Consider the following 19,775-nt stretch of genomic DNA (forward strand, 5'->3'; position numbering starts at 1 on the left):
GGGGGATGCAACAAAAGGCCCAGATACAGGCATTAGAATATGCTTCTGGAACCCCTGGGAAATTCTCCCAATTCAACAGACTTTGAGCATCACAAGTGCTGGAAACAGTCATTCAAGAATTACTGTGCTCAGCATGACCGCACCCTAGGGGCCCACACCCCAAAAACCCCCGACTGTAAAATCACTGAATCAACCAGGTGTCACCAGTTCACAATAAATCTAAAGAAAACAGGTGATGTATCAGGCTACACCAAGAAAGTCATATACACAACCAAAAATTAATATTAGTGACACGAGAGCTAAAAAATGTGACAGAATTGTGTTACTTTGGCAGCCCACTGACTAATGACCAGATGATATACAGAGAAGTGGAAAAACCAACGAAAATGCCAGTCCACCCCTTGAGAGACTGTCAAGCAGTGTGCTAAGGAGAATGATATCAGGTTCCTGACCAAACTAAAAGTTTGCAGAGGTGTAGTGCTGTTCAGACTTCTCTATGGCTGGGAAGTCTGGACCACAGCCAGCTCTTTGAGCAGCTCCATCGGCATTCCTTACGGGCCACACACAAAATTAAACACCAAGATAAGATCAGAGCAAATAAGTGGATAGATAATGGTGAGATACCCAAACAAGCTGCTCTAACAGAAGCTGAAATTGGGAAGTGGAGAGCAAAAAGAACAGGAGAAGCACTTTGAGGACATAGTAAAACAAAGCCTATGAAACAAACTGAGACGTTGTCAGAGAGATAGGAGGAAAACCAGGAGAGGATAGTGTCAGAGAGATAGGAGGAAAACCAGGAGAGGATAGTGTCAGTGAAGCCACGAGTGGATAGTGTTTCCAGGAGAATAGGTCAACGGTGTCAAAGGCAACAGAGATCACGAATGATTAGGATAGAGTAGAGATCTGTTGGATTTGGCCAGAAGGAGGTCATCAGTGATCTTAGAGATGGCAGTTTCTGTGGAGTCAAGGGGGAGATGCTGGATTGTAAAGGCTCAAGAAGAAAAAGTCAAGGCAGAAGATGGAAATAATTTGTTTGAGGAATTTGGAAAAAAATGGTAGATGGGAGATAGGGATATAATTGGAGGGGGCCGTGGAGCTTACTCAGCTGGTAGATCAAGTTTTACTCTGAAGATGTTTTCAAGAGATAGCTGTGATCCCTTTATACCCGTTTATATATCCCACTCCAGATATTTAGAAGAGGCTCTGGGATGCAGACAAGTTGGAAATTGAGAAGGTGCATGGTTGTCTGGGTTTTGAATGAAGGCCAAATAAAAAAGCCCACTAAACACCCCATCTTAAGAGGGAATTTTTAACTAGGCATGAATCAACCATATTGTGTCTCTTTGGTCTTTTTAAAGGAGGCAGAATCATTGCTTTCACACCATTTTGAATGGTTCATTACTCTGGGGTATAAGAAAGTAAAATATACATATCTGAAAGAGAGTCACAAAATGAGGCTGGACAACTGATCAATCAATCATTTATGGAGCACTTACTGTACACAGAACACTCTACTTAGCACTTGGGAAAGTACAATATGAAGCTACAGACACATTCTTTTGCTTTATAAAGAAATATAATATCCCACTATTTTTTAGTAGTGTACCCATCACATGTTAGAGATATAATTAAAATACGCGGTTTACACAATCTTAGCTGTTTACTCCATACTCTGACTCTTATAAATAGCCACATTGAAATAGGCTCTTTAAGAAAGTTCATTTATCAAAGTGATATCAGGGTAAGAGGATGGTTTGTGCTGAGGCTAAGCCTGTCATCGGATATGTAAAATAAAAACTGCTGACAAAAAAGGTGATAATCAACAACACAGAAGGGAAGGAAAGAAGGATAAAAAAAGAAGAGGGAAAACAGAATCAGAGCTTATCTTCTGCTCTCAAAAACTTGAATGAAAGAAAAAGAAAATCATTTATGATCAAGCTATACTCAGCTAAATTTGCTGAGTTAAGATAATTAAAGTAGATTTTCACGTCTACTTCACTCCTACGGACAATGCAAATATTACTTGCTCCAAGGCAGAACCAGAACCAGCTTGATTAGCTCCATTTGTGATTACATTGTTTGGGGGGGGGGTCATTTTCCATTCATTTAAAGAAAAAACCCCCTCAAAACTTATCTGAAAGCAGTGCAGACAGATGTACTAATGGTTTGAAAACCTTTGTGATTTCTAAAATACAAAGAAATACAAAAGAAATATTGCATCTCAGAGAACACTAAACATGCATTCCTAATCAGTTAAAGAATCATGGTACAGCAAGTTTTTCAGGTCTAAGCACAATTTTGAGGCTATTTCTCTTGACAAATTTCCTACAGAACAGCCCAAGAATCCAGAGAGACTGGTTCCAAATGATCAAATCATTATGTTCTGTTTAAACATTAGCTGATGAGCAGGATACCTTCTGAAAGATGGAAGTGCATCAACATCGAAAGATGACATAACAACAAAAGAATGTGACTGAATAAAGGAAGGAAGGATGAGGAGTTTGGAAACTAAAGTACTACGAACTAATTTGCAGACTTATGTGAGAATAATATGGAGACCCCCTCCAATCTGGCTTCCATCCCCTACACTCCACTGAAACTGCCCTCTCAAAGGTCACCAATGACCTCCTCCTTGCCAAATCCAATGGCTCCTGCCCTATCCTAATCCTGCTCGACCTCTCAGCTGCCTTCGACACTGTGGACCACTCCCTTCTCCTCAACACGCTATCCAACCTTGGCTTCACAGACTCTGTTCTCTCCTGGTTCTCCTCTTATCACTCTGGCTGTTCATTCTCAGTCTCGTTTGCAGGCTCCTCCTCCCCCTCCCAACCCCTTACTGTAGGGGTTCCTCAAGGGTCAGTTCTTGGTCCCCTTCTGTTCTCTATCTACACTGATTCCCTTGGTGAACTCATTCGCTCCCAAGGCTTCAACTATCATCTCTACACTGATGACACCCAAATTTACATCTCTTCCCCTGCTCTCTCTCCCTCCCTTCAGGCTCAGGTCCCCTCCCCCCTTCAGCACATCTCCATCTGGATGTCTGCCTGCCATCTAAAACTCAATATGTCCAAGACTGAACTCCTTATCTTCCCTCCCAAACCCTGCCCTCTCCCTGACTTTCCAGTCACTGTAGACGGCACTACCATCCTTCCCGTCTCAAAGCCCGCAACCTTGTTGTCATCCTCGACTCTGCTCTCTTGTTCACCCCTCACATCCAATCCGTCACCAAAACCTGTCGGTCTCACCTCCACAACAACACCAAGATCCACCCTTTCTTCTCCATCCAAACCACTACCTTGCTGGTTCAATATCTCATCTTATCCCGACTGGATTACTGCATCACCCTCCCCTCTGATTTCCCATCCTCCTGTCTCTCCTCACTTCAGTCTATACTTGACGCTGCTGCCTGGATCTTCTTTGTGCAGAAACACTCTGGGCATGTTACTCCCCTCCTCAAAAATCTCCAGTGGCTGCCTGTCAACCTACGCATCAAGCAAAAACTCCTCACTCTCGGCTTCAAGGCTCTCCATCACCTCGCACCCTCCTACCTCACCTCCCTTCTCTCCTTTTACAGCCCAGCCCGCACCCTCTGGTCCTCTGCTGCTAACCTCCTCACTGTACCTCATTCTTGCCTGTCCTGCCGTCAATCCCCAGCCCACGCCCTCCCCCTGGCCTGGAATGCCTCCCTCCACACATCTGCAAGCTAGCTCTCTTCCTCCCTTCAAAGCTCTACTGAGAGCTCACCTCCTCCAAGAGGCCTTCCCAGACTGAGCCCTCTTTTCCCTCTCCTCCTCCCCATCCGCCCCCTGCCTTACCTCCTTCCCCTCACCACAGCACCTGCATATATGTTTGTATAGATTTCTATAATCTATTTATTTTACTTGTACATATTTACTATTCTATTTATTTTGTTAATGATGTGCATTTAGCTTTAATTCTATTTGTTCTGACGACTTGACACCTGTCCACATGTTTTGTTTTGTTGTCTGTCTCCCGATTCTAGACTGTGAGCCCGTTTCTGGGTAGGGACCGTCTCTACATGTTGCCAACTTGTACTTTCCAAGCGCTTAATACAGTGCTCTGCACACAGTAAGCACCCAATAAATATGATTGAATATATGAATTAATGAAATAATTAGTATTCTAAACTATATATAGGTGTATAGTGTACAGCTGGCTTTTAAAAAATAATATTTTGCTTGTACCTGAGATTAGTTTTGAAGATACTTGTGCATTACTGCTTATAGTAGGAAGTTGAATTGAAAAGACAGGCAGCTAAAGGTAGGCAGCATTCCCTCTGATTCTAAGGAACAAGCACTTAGCTGAGAGGGAGAGTCACAGTGAGTCACTGCGGGGAGAAATCTCATGCATCACCAGTGTATGGAAGGATATTTTGGCACTAGTTGAAAAATGATTTGTATTTTGAAACCACGGAAAAATTAATTGCATACCAACCAGTTCTATGTTTGTTCAATGGGAGTCGGTGATAATGCATTTCCATGATTCTCATTTACAGACTCTTACATACATACTCTCATTTACATACTCTTAAATGGGAATATGGCTGCCACATCCCTTGAGGGCCACAGACCTTGTCTAATTCCTACCTCAGTATAATTTCCCAGCACTTTGTTCAGTGTCCTGTACACAGTAAATGGGCAGAGTAGTAGACACCGTAGTGGACAGAGACAGGCTTGGGAGACAGAAGGACCTGAGTTCTAATTCTGGCTCAGCCACTTTTCTGCTGTGTAACCTTGGGCAAGTCACTTTACTTCTTTATGCCTCAGTTACCTCATCTGTAAAATGGAGATTAAGACGGTGAATCCCATCTGCGACATGGACTGTGTTCAATCTCATTATTTTGTATCTACCCCTGCACTTAGTATAGTGTCTGGCACGCAGTAATCACTTGAAAATAAATAAATACAATCACTGCTACGGCATTCATGCGGACAAGCAGGGTTTGTGGCAAGACTAAGTACAATGTATTATACTCTCGCAAGCACTGAGTGCAGTGCTTTGCACACAGTAAGTGCTCAATAAATATGACAATGACTGAAGGCAGCATTAAATGACACCTCTATTACAGTCCTGGACTTTCCAACTTGCTTTGAATGAAGAGTACATAGAGGTGGTGTCTTCTGAGGCCACAGATTCTGAAAAGAGGCCCTGGTGCCATCCTTGGCCTTATGATTCCTCAGAAGCTGGGGCAGTGATATATGCTACAAGGGGAGAAAGGCTGAAAAGGCTCTTCTGTTTGATTTCCCTCCCACTCATCTTCTTTTATTTGAGGAAAGTCTTCAGTGAGGAAAGAAACTCTAAATAAGCCAAATGTCTTGATCTCAAGACAAGCCAAGGCAATAGGGTAATGTCCATGAAAGAATATGTTTTGACAGAAAATTATAGTTAAAAAATAACTGAACGGCTTTAAACTTTTAAAAAAGCTTTATCATTTTGGATTTATCAGTACGTTTATAAGGAAAAAGGATCCATACTCATCGCAAAATAAAGAACACATTCAGTAAGCAATTTGTCACTAAGATTGTATACTCCTCCTTTAGATTTCTATAAAAAAAAGTAGTAGGCATGGTGGGTGTGGGGTCACACAATGGGAGAAACAGGCCAAAGGCTGACTATGGTTTCAATTTCGTAATTGCTAAGAATATACAGAAAGCTTTTAAAGTTAAGACTATAATTCCCCATACAAGAATTTTTAGAGTTCACTTTTCTAATGAGTATTCATTGTAAAGGACTGCATAGACCTATCCACAATGTTTGATTTGGGTCTGATACAGAAAAATGGTCTAAAGGAAAATGGAGAAAAGAGATTATATAAGTCTCTAAGTTCTTTTTCACTTGATGCTGAAAAATGTTGAAGTGATCCCATTTCACTGACATGAAGATAGGGCACAAGGGGAGGGCTCTAAAAGGTAGGCATTTGCTTCAAAATGCCTAAAACAACAGGGTATAAAACAGATCTGAGCTAAATTGTTCACACTAACAAACTTCTGGCTTTGAGCAATATTACTCTATTTCGTTGGCATTTACATAACTATTGACTTCACAGTCTCTCTGAAATTTCAAAATTTCAAAACGGCTATCACTGATTGATAATCTACATAGTGTGTTCTATGGACGTAGTAACGTTTGGTTATGTGTATATGTGTACACCCCTCACAAATATCAACTTCTATTTAACATGCAAGTGGGAAAAAAATCAATATACAACTCATCAACTAAATGCTACTTTTCTTTTTCTCTCTTCTTAGGCTGGCCACAATCCATTAAAACATGTCATGCAAAAAAGTATTAACTGCAATCTAAACTGATAATATATCTATTGATTATCCTAATGCTGCCATATTATTGTGAACATATATAGCACCAAACAATGATTACCTAAAATATGTTAACCTAAAAAATCAATACTGGAACTGCAAAATTTATTTGCCTCAAGTGTATTTACTCATGTTGAAATAAATATTACATTCATGGTTAATTTATCTGCTCTAAGGTTATCCAGCCCTGTTTGCTATAGGCTTATAAGAGCTTTGTCTTCCCTCTGTCCTGGAACAGCCTCCCCCTTCATATCTAACAGACCACCACACTCCCCATCCTCAAAGCCCTACTAAAATCGTACCTCCTCCAAGAAGCCTTCCCTGACTAACCTCTCATTTCCCTGCTTCATTCATCTTCCCTTCTGTGTCACCTATGTCCTTGGGGTTTGTACCCCACAAGCACTTTGACATTCATCCCACCACCAGCCCCACATTTATGCATACATTCTTTATCTGTAATTTATTTTAATGTCTGTCTATTCCACTAGATTGTAAGCTTCTTGAGAGCATGAATCCTCTCTACCAACTCACCCAATACTCACCCAAGTGCTCAGCATAGTCTCTGCACACAGTAAATGCTCAATAAAGACCTCATTCACTCCCATGGCTTCAGCTGGCTTCTCTGTGCAGATGATTCCCAGGTCTGCATCTCTGGCCCTGGCCTCTTTCCTTTGCTGGGGTCTCATGTTTCCTCCTGACTTTGGGATTTCTCTGCCTGGGTGTCCTGCTGATACCTCAAACTAAACATGCCCAAAAATGAACTCCTTATTTCCCCACCCAAACTCTGTCCTACCCCAACATTCCCATCACTATAGACAATACCACTATCCTCCCTGTCTCATGAGCCCATAACCCTGGCACTGTCCTCGACTCATCTCTCTCATTCTATCCACACAGTCAATCTGTCACCAAATCCTCTTGGTTCTACCTTCACAAAATTGTTAAAATCCGCCCTTTCCTCTCCATCCAAACTACTTACCATGTTAATCCAAGCACTGATCCTATTTTGCCTTGACTACTGCATCTGCTTCCTCGCTGGTCTCCTGTCCCTCCCCACTCCAATCCATACTTCCTCTGCTGCAGATCATTTTTTCTAAAAACAGGTTCAGTCTATGTCTTTCCAGACAAGAACCTCCATTGGTTGTCCATCCACCGCTGCATCAGACAGAAACTCCTTACTGTCAGCTCTACAGCACTCAATCAGTTCACCACCCCTACTTCACCTTACAGATCTCCTACGACAGCCCTGCCTGCATACTCTGCTTCTTTAGCGCCCCAATCATGTCTATCTCACCTCTAACCCCTTTCCAACATCTTCTATCTGGTCTGGAACTTCCTCCCTCTCCATATATGCCAGACTACCACACTCACCCACCTTCAAAGCATTATAATGGTCACATTCTTCCAAGAGGCCTTCCCTGATTAAGCCCTATCTTCCCTGGCTCACTTTCCCTTCTGTGTCATCTATTCACTTGGATCTGTGACCTTTGGACATTTGATATTCACCTCACCACAAACCCCACAGCATTATGTACATACCTTTAAAGATACATCAAATTATTTATTTATTAAAAACTGCCTAGTCTGCAAGCTCATTACGGACAGGGAACAGATCTGCTAATTCTGTTATATTATACTCTCTCAAATGCTTAGTATAGTGCACAGCAATTAGTAAGCACTCAAAAAATACTAATCAATCAATCAATGCTATTTATTGAGCACTTACTCAATACAGTAGAGCACTGTATTGTAGAGCACTGTATTAAGAACTTGACTGATTGATTGGAGGACTAGAACATGATTATGGAATCGGAGAATGACCTTCTAACTGACAGCCTATCTTGCGTTGGTGGGCTGCGTTATCAAAGAAGCTGCTTCTGCGTGCCATGTGTAGGACATCAGAATGGGTGAATGTTAATTACAGTGTGAATTTTCCTAACACGAGATTTCCCAAGACCGTAATCCTCATGTTCTAAAACAAGGTGCACTGATTATAGTCCTCTAATGAGGGCAACAATTTAATAGAGGACTCCCGAAAGTTAAGTTTCAGGCAGAGCACACTCCTCACAATGTACTTTCCTGTCAAACTAAATAAGCCAGGTACATAAGTCCTCTCCCCAGTCACCCTAACCTCGGCCCCCTGCTTTTAGCTCTCCTTGGGCAGGGAACATGTCTGCTAATTCTATTATGTCGTACTCTCCCAAGTGCTTAGTACTATGTTCTGCACATAGTAAGTATTCAATAAATATGATTGTTTGATTAGAGATGCTGGCTCAGCTCTGTCTCTCTCACCCAAAACTCACACTGTCTTCCCAGAGCCACTTTGCTCTCTTTGTTCATGCCAGGTCAGCTCACCCACCCCTGAAAATTTTTAGGCGTTTTTTTCTTTATTTTTAATTTCATTTATTTTTAACTTGGTGGCTACCACCACCACTACCTTACCACACCCCTGCCTTCCTCTCCACACAACATCTCCACCTGAAGTTCCCTCTGGTTCACAGTTGGGTGGGATGTGGGTTCAGGAGGCAGTGGGCCTTTCCCATTATTGCTCCCAACAAGGCTGTCCCTCCCCCTCAACCGAACCTTCCTTCCCAGTTATGCACTATTCCTCCACTACCCCTGCATCCTGATATAAGAAATGAGAAGCAGTGTGGCCTACTGGATAGACCATGGGCCTGGGGGTCAGAAGGACCTGGGTTCTAATGCTGGTTCTTCCACGTGTCTGCTGTATGACCCTGGGCAAGTCACACATTCTCTGTGCCTCAATTACCTCATCTATAAAATGGGGATTAAGACTAGCTCCATTTAGGACGTGGACTATATCCAACCAGTTAGTACTACTTACCCCAGTGCTTAGCAAAGTGCATGGCACATAGTAAATGCTTAAAAAATACCATTAAAATCAAGAAGACTGCCAGGCAACATTCTACTCCTTGCTCACTGAGGGATGGGAGGGAAAACTGGGACCCTGAACTAACACACTAAGTAAAAGACAATAAAGAAAACCATGAGCTAAAGCAAATGACTATTTAGGTAATAAGGTGATAATCTATAATAATAAATAATAATGATGGCATTTACTAAGTGCTTACACTGTGCAAAGCACTGTTCTAAGCACTGAGGAAGTTATAAGATGATCAGTTGTCCCATGTGGGGCTCACAGTCTTAATCCCCATTTTACAGATGAGGTAACTGAGGCACAGAGAAGTTAAATGACTTGCCCAAAGTCACACAGCTGGCAACTGGTGGAGCCAGCATTTGAACCCATGACCTCTGACTCCAAAGTCCCTGCTCTTTTCCACTGAGTCACGCTGCTTCTCTGATTTTGTTGTAGTTTACACAAATTATCTACATAATTTCTATCTGTATCCACACAGTGGGCTTATTTTGATATAGAAACGTTGTCCTCAGGTTTGTCTCATTAACCTGAGAGTCACTTGTTTTTCATTGCTCTCTACCAATTTCCTCTGTTCTGCAGAAATATTGCAAAATTTAAAGCTTGTATGCTTCCTTCTTTTGTGAACTGTGTCTCCACATTCCAAGATGGTTGGGAATGGAATGAAAAGTCTTAATTTTCAAGCAATGCCTTATAAAAGTATAACCTATAACAGGGATCACTGAAAACAGAAAAACAGGCTTCTATATAATTTACATTTTAGATAAGTTCTCTACCCAATCCTTGTTAAATATTCACTTCAATGTCAAATGTTCACACTTACCACTTGCCTACATGTTCGCCCTTCAAGGCTAAATGGTATTTGCTAAATACTAAAACACTGACCTCTGATAGTGCCCTAGCCTAACACTAGCAAAAGCTCTCCAAGAGGGGAGGGGGGGAGAGGGAGAGAGAGGGAGAGAGAGCTCTAAATTAGCATAATAATAATAATAATAATAATAATAATAATAATAATAACCCCCCAACCAAACCAGGAGCCTCAAGAAGAAATTTGGCATCTAAAGTTAGCCTAAATTGGCAAAGTTAATCAATGGGAAGAGCATGTTGATTTATTGCATCCTGGTAAGCTGCGAGGTTGTACTGGATCCAAAAGGATTCTCTGTCTGCAAAAAACAATCACCTCAGATAGAGAAGCACAGTGGCTTAGTGGAAAAAACACAGGCTTGGGAGTCACAGTTTGTGGGTTCTAATCCCAGCTCTGCCAGTTATTACCTGTATGACTTTAGGCAAGTTGCTTAACTTCTCTGTGTCTCAGTTACCTCACCTGGAAAATGGGGATTACGACTGTGAGCACCACGTGGTACCACCTGATTATCTTGTATCTACCCCAGTGCTTAGAACAGTGCTTGGTATGTAGTAAGCACTTAACAAATACCATTATTATTGTTATTATTATTATTGTTATTATTATTATTATTATGTAGTAAGAAACAAGTCTCAGAGTGGGGAAAGAACACCCGGTTCTAATTCAGGCTCTGCCACTTCGCTGCTATGTGACCTTGGGCAGGTCACCTAACTGATCTGTGTCTCATTTTCCCTCATTTGTACAAAATTGTGGACAAAAAACACCTGTTCTCCCCCTCCTTTAGACTGCCTCATGTGGGACAAGGATAGTGTCCAATCTGTATATTTCAGGATTTAGTACAGTGCTTGGCACACAGTCAGAGCATAAATACCATTATTTTAAAATTTCTGGGACCAGAAATTTGTTTTGTCCTTGTCAAATTTGGGGAAAAAGGAAATAATCCCCATGAAAAAAACTAGAAAAACAAAAAGCACTGGCCCCCTGCAATTTCAGCTAAAAAATACATGACCTAACATAGCAAAGCCAAATCAGTCTTCTCCCAAAATGTTGCCATCCCCAGTAGTGAGTTTGACTCAGCCTGAACAAAAGTGAACCTCCACTTTAAAATAAGCTCCACTTCTAAACTGAATATTCTGACAGGAAAAAAAAACCCCACAGATCCAACATTACTTCTACTTTGTTTCATTTGCTGGCTCCCCTTTTGCTTCCCCTTCTCTTCCTGTGGGCTTCCCACAAACAAGGCTTTGCTCTGGATCCCTTACTCTTTTCACTCTACTCTCACTCTTCTGGGGCACTCATCCACATTCACAGCATCAACCACCATACCTCAGCCAATAACTTACTCTCACATCTATTTCCCTGCTGTCTCAGTTTACCTACAATATTGCATCGCCTCAACTCCAGGACATTTCCCCTTCTAGGTCCTGACAGCTGGTCTATCTTTCCCATCTCAGTTGAAAGCACCACCATCTTTCCTGTTCCAGAGTCCCACAGCTCCTCACTGCCTTTAAATTAATTAATGGTATTTACTGTGCACTTACTATGTGCAGTTGGAAGAGTACAAAACAATGGAATTATCAGACATTCCCTGCCTACGAGTTTAAGTCTAGAAGGGGTGTCAGACATTAATAACAATAATAATAATAATAAAGCTGTCTTTTATCTCACATTTCATTTACTTCCAAATTCTGCCAGCTTTGACTGAAATGAATATGGTGTTCTCAGAAAAGCATAGCACACTAGACTAGGTCCTGCTTCATCTACCCTTCCCCATTTTGTTAACCTTCTCACGTTAAATCCAGTTCTGGAGACCGATGAGATCGAGACTAGGTCAGATTAGAAATCTGATGAAGTACTGTCTAGAGGCAAATTTGTATTTGCATACATCACACATATGGTGTTTTGCACATAATAAGCGCTTAATAAATGCCATTATTATTATATGGGCTTTGGATATTTAATCCTAAGGCCTAGTCTTGGAAATGTTTCTGACTCACAAGGATAATGATTATAATGACAATGGTATTTACTAAGACCTTAGGTGCCAAATACTGAGCTAGATACAAGAATATCAGATAGGAAACAGTCCCTCTTACACACAGGGTTCAAAGTCAGAGTGGCTGAGAAAGGGCATTTTATCTCCACTCCACAGATGAGTGACCTGCCCAAGGTCACACCACAGTCAAGTGGTGGATCCGGGACAAGAATCTAGGTCTTCTGACAACCAATACTATGCTCTTTCCACTAGACCTCTCTGTCTCTAAGAGCCCCTGAATCTTTCTTTCCCTGAGTTTATGTGTAAAACAATGATATCCCAATCCCTGCTTTCTAGATTTCTCAAAAGATCACTGTGATCATTAATGGGGGGTGCCTGGACAGCAGTTTTTGCTGGCATAATGGAACAATCATGGAACACTTACTGGTTCAAGTTAGGATGTAGGCCTCTGCCTGATCAAGTTTTTTTCAGGTCCTGGCAAGAAGAATCCCAGATGTGCTCTGCTTGACCTTGGGATGTTAGTTTCCTGGGTAATTATTATGCTTTGGTGGCTTTAATAGCTCAGCTAAAAGGAGGGATTTGTTATAAGTGCAGGTGTTTACTAATACTAAATTCGTGTGGGTAGGGAACATGTTTACCAACGCTGTTATACTGTACTCTCCCTAGAACTTAGTACAGCACACTGCATACAATAAGCACTCAGTAAATAGGGTTGATTGATTGATTATGAGTGTCTGTTGGACAAGAGACTCCAATCCTAGAATGATCTTATTTATATCAGTAAATATTTGACTACATTTATATCTGACTTCACCTTTAAACAGGTCATTGTAGTGAAAAGACATATATGCAAATATGCATTCTGTAAATTTTATGCCCTTTTCAAAACTTTTCCTTGCAAATTAGTTTTTATACTGCAATTAACATAGATTTAGATCCACACTCCTCAGCTGCCAGGCTACTGTGGGCTCCATTTTGTTTTCTCTTTTTTTCCCCTTTTCAGAAATAATTCAAAATGATGATGATGCAGATGATGTTGATGGTATTTATTAAGTGTCTGTGTGTTAGCCCTGTGCTAAGTGCTGCGCTAGATACAAGAAAAACAGATGGGACAAGATAAATGGATGGGACACAATCCTTGTCCCACACGACCCTCATAGTGTAAGTAAGAGGGAGAGCAGGGATTTATTTCCATTTTAGGGATTAGGAAACTGAGGCACAGAGAGGATAAGTGACTTGCCCAAGTTCACACAGCAAGCAAATGGCAGAGCTGGGAAAATTACTCATAACTCTTGACTCCTAGGCCCATGCTCTTTCTATTTGGTCATGACAAAAATGCATCACAAAAATCAACAGAAAAACAGCATACATGGTAATCAAGACAAAAAGTTTTTCTAAATGAGTGAATTTTCTATTAAGACAATTTTGTTTTAAAATGAAAGATGCAAGTATTTCAATAGCCAGCAGATGGCAGAAGCAGAGGCTGCTTAAAGCCTTCAACAAAAGGAAGCACGTCTTATAAGAAAATATTTCCAAATAGAGAAAGATTTTGAAATAGCTGGATGGGAAAGAGGAGAGAGGAAGTTAATTTTTCTTTATCCCCCTCTCACAATGGAAAATTATTAATACCTTTAAATGACTAAATATATGTTGACATTTAAATTAAGACAACATAAAACCGTAAGGAGAATGCAGCATTTAATTTCATCAAGGTTTTCTGGTAGGGATCACAAATTTCCACAAAGGAGATTCAAGTAAATTTTTATTCTTATAAAAAGCAACATGAAACTACCAGAAACAAGACATAACTAATGGGATCTCAGTTTTGTGAAATGGCAGACAATTCATTCAACACTCTTGTCACTTGCAACCATTATTCACACCTGGCCTCTGAAAACAATCTCTTAACATACCACATAACAAAACAGGAAACTACAGTTTAACTTCATCATAATTCTCAATTCCAACTTGTGGTTTCATAAGCAACTTGTGGTTTCTCCTGTAACTTGGATAAATGCAATTCATAAGATTCACATACGCTTCTGCACCAACCCTGAATTAAGAAAACGAAATTTAAGATGATTTCCTAAAATGCTGCAAGAATAGCTTTATGAAGAAAAAAGCCCAAAACTCTTTCAATAAAAATGAGTTTATACCTGTTGGTGCTAAAACATGCCATTAAAAATTACTCTGTGTACCATCACACATACAATTTGTCATTTACTTCCACTATTTTCCCAATACAGATATCCAAAACTTAATGAACGCTATACCATTCAACTGTAAAGATTCCAGGTTTCATAACCAATGCCTAAGCTCCAACGAACTGATACAATTTCACTGGAAATAGCCTTATTATATTTCTGTAATCTGAGTCTTCATTCTGTTTTTACCCCAAAGTATGAGTTCAGTAAATTTAAGTGCCATTCAGGAAATGTCTTTTCCTTTATGTTCTAGTAAATAATACGTTGAATCAGTGTGACACTCCATGGTACACAGGTCCATTAAAAGTATGGTATCTCACTAAAATTTACAGGACTGAAAAGCCCGACACAATGTGATTGTATGGCGAGGTACCTTGGAATTTTTACTTTAGGACAAACATCAGAAGTGGTCAAAAACTAAGAGCATGGGCCCAGGAGTCGGAGGAAGCTGGGTTCTAATACAGATTCTGCCACTTGCCTGCTAGGTGACTTTGGGCAAGCCACTAAACTTGTCCATGCATCGATTTCCTCAACTGTAAAAATGGTCCTACTTAGACCTTGAGCCCCATTAGGGACAGAGCCTGTAAGTGACCTCATTAACTATTAACTACACCTGTGCTTATGACAGTGCTTGGCATACAATAAGCATTTACATACCACCGGTATTTGTACTTTCATTATCATTATTATTATTTATTATTTACTATGATTTACTATTAAGCTCATGAATGCTGTTTCAAATCCTGGCTCAAGTGACTACCCAAGATAGAGCTTCTGTTTCTTTGCCCTCATCATACTGCCCAGTTCATTCTGTTGATTGTTGTAGAAATCACATTACCATGGCTATTGAGATTGAGGAGACATGGAGCAGGAAGCTGGGAAGAAGGGAAAAACTCTTTGACATTACAAGGAGATGGGCAGAGCTCTAGCCATTGCCTTGCTGATCCAAAAAATCTACCTTCTCAACATTCAAAAACATCCCAATTACAGAATCTGAAAGGCTTTCTTCATCTTTATTTTGATCATTAAATCCTCTTGCTTTCACTTTCATACGTCAAATTACAATCCTAACTCCACTCATGAAAAGCAACATAATAGTAATGATTAAGCCAATTACATCACAATGCAGATTACAATAACACACAAAGACAGGATTAGAGCTTACATCCAAATCACAAAACTCCCATTTCTGATGGTGCTCCCCTACTGAGGGGAACCTGAGCAACTAGCTCGTATTATCCCAAATTCTGATCCCTTCAAAATACGGCTGCAGAATCACCATTCGCAGACTTATTCAAGTGGGATCTGTGCAACTCACTGTTTGCTAAACTGCTTGAGACAAGGACTGCAGCTCAGTAGATAATCTTATAGGTGAACTCCACAAAAACCTCAGCTAACTTGCCATTTACCACATATTAGCTGGATCAATTGGATGAATCACACCTAAGTGCAAGCTACAGAAAGAGCTGCCCTGGGGGCAGGGGCAGTGTGATATATGTTTGTACATATTTATTACTCTATTTATTTATTTTACTTGTACAAATTTATTCTATTTATTTTATTTGGTTTATATGTTTTGTTTTGTTGTCCGTCTCCCCCTTCTAGATTGTGAGCCCGCTATGGGTAGGGACCGTCTCTATATGTTGCAAACTTGTACTTCCCAAGCGCTTAGTACAGTGCTCTGCACACAGTAAGTGCTCAATAAATACGACTGAATGAATGAATGAATGTTTAGGGAGGGTCAGAGGATACAAAATCCTTAAAGGATTCATGAGAAGCAGTGTTGCCTAGTGGATAGAGCATGGGCCTGGAAGTCAGAAGGACCTGAGTTCTAGTCCTGGCTCTGTCACTTTTTTGGGCAAGTCACTTCACTTCTCTGTGCCTCAGTTACCTCATGTGTAAAATGGGTATTAAGACTGTTAGCCCTACATGGGACAGGGACTGTGTCAACCCTAATTACCTTTTAACTACCCTAGGACTTAGAACACTGCCTGGCACATAGTAAGTGCTTAATACCGTTAAAATTTTTAAAAAGAAAAAAAAGAAAGGCCAAGAAAGGTTTAGGTCAAGGAAGTAGAAAGGTGTTCACACAGAAGGCCACTCTCACGATCCCAAGATGCCATGGCATGGGCAAAGGACTTGAATGCCAAGTGTCACACAGTCTTAGTTTCTCCTTCCCATCCTGTCTCTTAACACCTTTTCCTAGAGCATGAGATGGCTATATTTAATTCCCTTAAGAGGACAGGCAAAAATCAAATTCCTGATCATGTTTGGTTGATCACTAGGAAACTACCAAGAGCCTTCCAGTCTGTAGACTGTAAACTCCTTGTGGGCAGGGATTTCCCCTACCAACTCTGTTGTACTGTATTTTCCTAAGTGCTTAGCACTCTGCTCTACAAACGGCAAGTGCTCAATAAATATCATACAATGCCTGATTGATTGCCGTCCAATGACTCGCTTTGCTAAATCCTACAAAGTCAGCCTCCATGGAACTGGAATAGCCACAAAAAAAGCTCCCCCCCTCAAAAAAAGCCCCATTTTAAGCTCAATCTTCCTCTCAGCAAACCCATGAATAAAAAGTTTTGTCAGATCCAAGGGATGATCAATGTACTATCAAATATCCTTTTTTTCTAAGATGTCTATAAACAGCAAATGCCATTCGGCAAATTTCAGGCAGTCACTCCTCCTCTTCACATATATCCACGAAAAGAAATACAAGAAATGCAATAAGTGACTCTTCTTTCCAAATGACCACTCAGTTTATGTTTGGTGGGCATATTATGCTGCTTGGATGCTTCCCCTATAACCTGCAAAAATCAACCATTTCATTTACTCGTTTGAAATGTAGCTGAAAACTTGGAGGTAGCTCAGTGATCTGTTGCAAAATCTGGGAAGCACACATTCCTAGAGATGCAAAAATAGTAAGGTAAGAAAATGAAAAATTCAATGGCTGCTTTAAAAGACTTATTGTAGACATTATAAAGTTTATGTTCGCTCAGTTCTGTCATAGCACTTGTTTTCACTATGTGTTTTGGCTAGATGCTGTTAGGGAATTAGGGAACGATCACCTGAGATCGTGGATCTATTTGGATTGGGTAGGTTAGGCCACGGTGTTGGAAGAAACAATATGTACACATTGGTGAGTACTACTATGTAAGCTTTCCTTAATAGGGCTATGCAAGAGCACAACAATTGCATTATGGGGTAACTGAGTATAATCAATTTCCAAATATGAAAAAAAAAAACAAGGAAATACAGGGAGTAAAATGGGAAGAGAAAAGTGCAACTTATCAAGAAAACTCTAAATTGAGTTAACTCCTAGGAATTCAAAAGTGGCTGTCAGAGGAGAAAAGTAGAAGATAAAGATGATGGCAGAAGGCCTCATTTTTCATGAGTGTGAGAACTGGCCTAGTTAAAGTGCCCAATCTCCCTCACATCTGAAGGCTTAGTCCTGCCCAGAAGAACCCTATCATGGCCAATTCAGGAGATTTTTGTGGAGAATGAAGTCGTTTTAGAGCTAGTTTGGGAATTATGCTCATTCATTTTCAGTTCTTCTAAATTCCGTATGGTCAGAGGCCAATGGATTTCACTTGGCGTGGAAAAGACCCAAACACTGCACAATTTATTTGACTACAAATACATGTACAAAATCACATCAAAGGGTTCAAAAACTATCTCGTTAATTATTCTAGCTATGCTTCATGGGCAAACACCTAAATAATTAAATATGTTGATTTTTGGTTTTAAGAAAGAGGATTTATTCATTTGATCTGCTGGTTTCATTTAGGTTTTTTTTTTAATTTTCAGCTAGCTCTACACCCACAGACAAATTTAAATACAACATGCAAGTAAGTGCTTTACTGAACATTGACAGTTTAAACTTGCAACAATTATCCAGAACGGGAAATAAAAACAGATAATCAATTTCACATCAGGCATGCCAGATTTTTAGTGTTTTTGATATATCAACCCTGCAATGTCTGATTTTAAAAGAAGCCTTTTTATTGACAAAAAATAGCAACGAAAAATCTTCTGAAGTACCTTAAAACAATCCTTATAATCCTTCAAAAATTGTATTTCAGAATGATATACTCGGCAGTATGTATCTCCTACTAGTGTCTTTGAGCTTACTTATGTACTTAAAGCGTTCCAATAGTGTCTACAAAACTATTTGGCTACACTCTCAGCCCAAAAAATTAATAGACCATAAACACTTCCACATCCCACCCAAACTGCTTATTAGATTACCTTTATGAAAGTAAGCTGCTCTATTAGATGACTGTGGAGGAGGAAAGAAAAGAGGAAGGGGTTGCCTTTATTGAAGATGCACTAAATATGGTTCAGGGGATCATGGTTAAAAAGAAGCTCATGAAAGAAGCTTTAGAAACTGATAAAGGTAATAAAATCAACTAAGTCCAAGAGCCAAACGACCCTGATTCTGACTATTTGAACAAAGGCTTCATTGCGAAATATTCAAACAATTTGAAACACAAATTTAGAACGAGTGAGCAACACCTCGGCTTCAGAAAATGACAAAGCAATCACGGCTGCAATATAAAAAAGTCTCAAAGTCAAAAACACGAGATTCTCACTTTTAATACTATGGGTCACACCCACTTGCAATTGAATCTGCCAAAGAAAAAGCTTCAAGAAAGGAACAAAGCATTACAATTATTGGTGTAAAAAGAAATTTCAAACTGTGATCTCCTCGAGGTTGAATTTAAGACTTGAAAATCAACTTGAAAGTTTAGCCATAAAACAAAAGCAGAACACTTTCCACAGTGGATCAAACTGTGAGAGGTATTGGCTACAATAATCTTCAGTAATTCTTCTGTTTACCCAGCCAGTATGAAGGATTATGGAGATGAGTTCACAAGAGCTGACCCTCCAGGTTTATTAAATATTCAATGAATATTCTGTATGCATGCTGGGCATTAAATAAAGAATGGAAAATGCAGCAGACTACCATATGTTAAATACTTCAAATAATACTGAAGTAGCTCTATTTATTTTTAATAATTTATTTTAAATCATTTTAGCAGATATCTCAACATGAAATAGCACATAAGGGCATAACCTTAAGTTATTCTATCATAAATATTTAGATACTTATAAAGAGTTAATTGAGGCTTTCCCCCCGCAGAATAATTTTGCTTATGGTCTTATTTGTAAACTTGCAAAAGTTCTTTTATTCTCAGTTGTGCTTCTTGTTGGTAGGAAAACAACAACCCCTCATCAGTAATGGCAAACAAAATGCTATTCCTAGTTGCCCTTTACAATCATGGAAATGATCATTGGCCAGAGCCACTGCCCAACCTGGTCACATGAACAGTGTAGGACTCTGTAGGTATTTATACCTCCCGTTGTAAATTACAAAAGAAAATGGAAACCTCTCTCTACAGTCTTCAATAGCTGAAATGAGCACTTACTACAACATGTCCTAATGTTAATATTCCTACCCTCTTCCTCTCACTTT

At 40.0% G+C, this 19,775-nt stretch overlaps 1 protein-coding gene across 5 annotated transcripts in view; it reads right to left on the minus strand.

Annotated features, from left to right (window-relative positions):
* ARID1B (AT-rich interaction domain 1B) overlaps positions 1–19,775 on the minus strand; it is a 541,437-nt gene that overhangs the window by 224,367 nt on the left and 297,295 nt on the right. The window lies entirely within an intron of this gene.

The sequence above is a fragment of the Tachyglossus aculeatus genome, chromosome 2, assembly GCF_015852505.1.
Source record: "Tachyglossus aculeatus isolate mTacAcu1 chromosome 2, mTacAcu1.pri, whole genome shotgun sequence".
Classification (NCBI taxonomy): domain Eukaryota; kingdom Metazoa; phylum Chordata; class Mammalia; order Monotremata; family Tachyglossidae; genus Tachyglossus; species Tachyglossus aculeatus.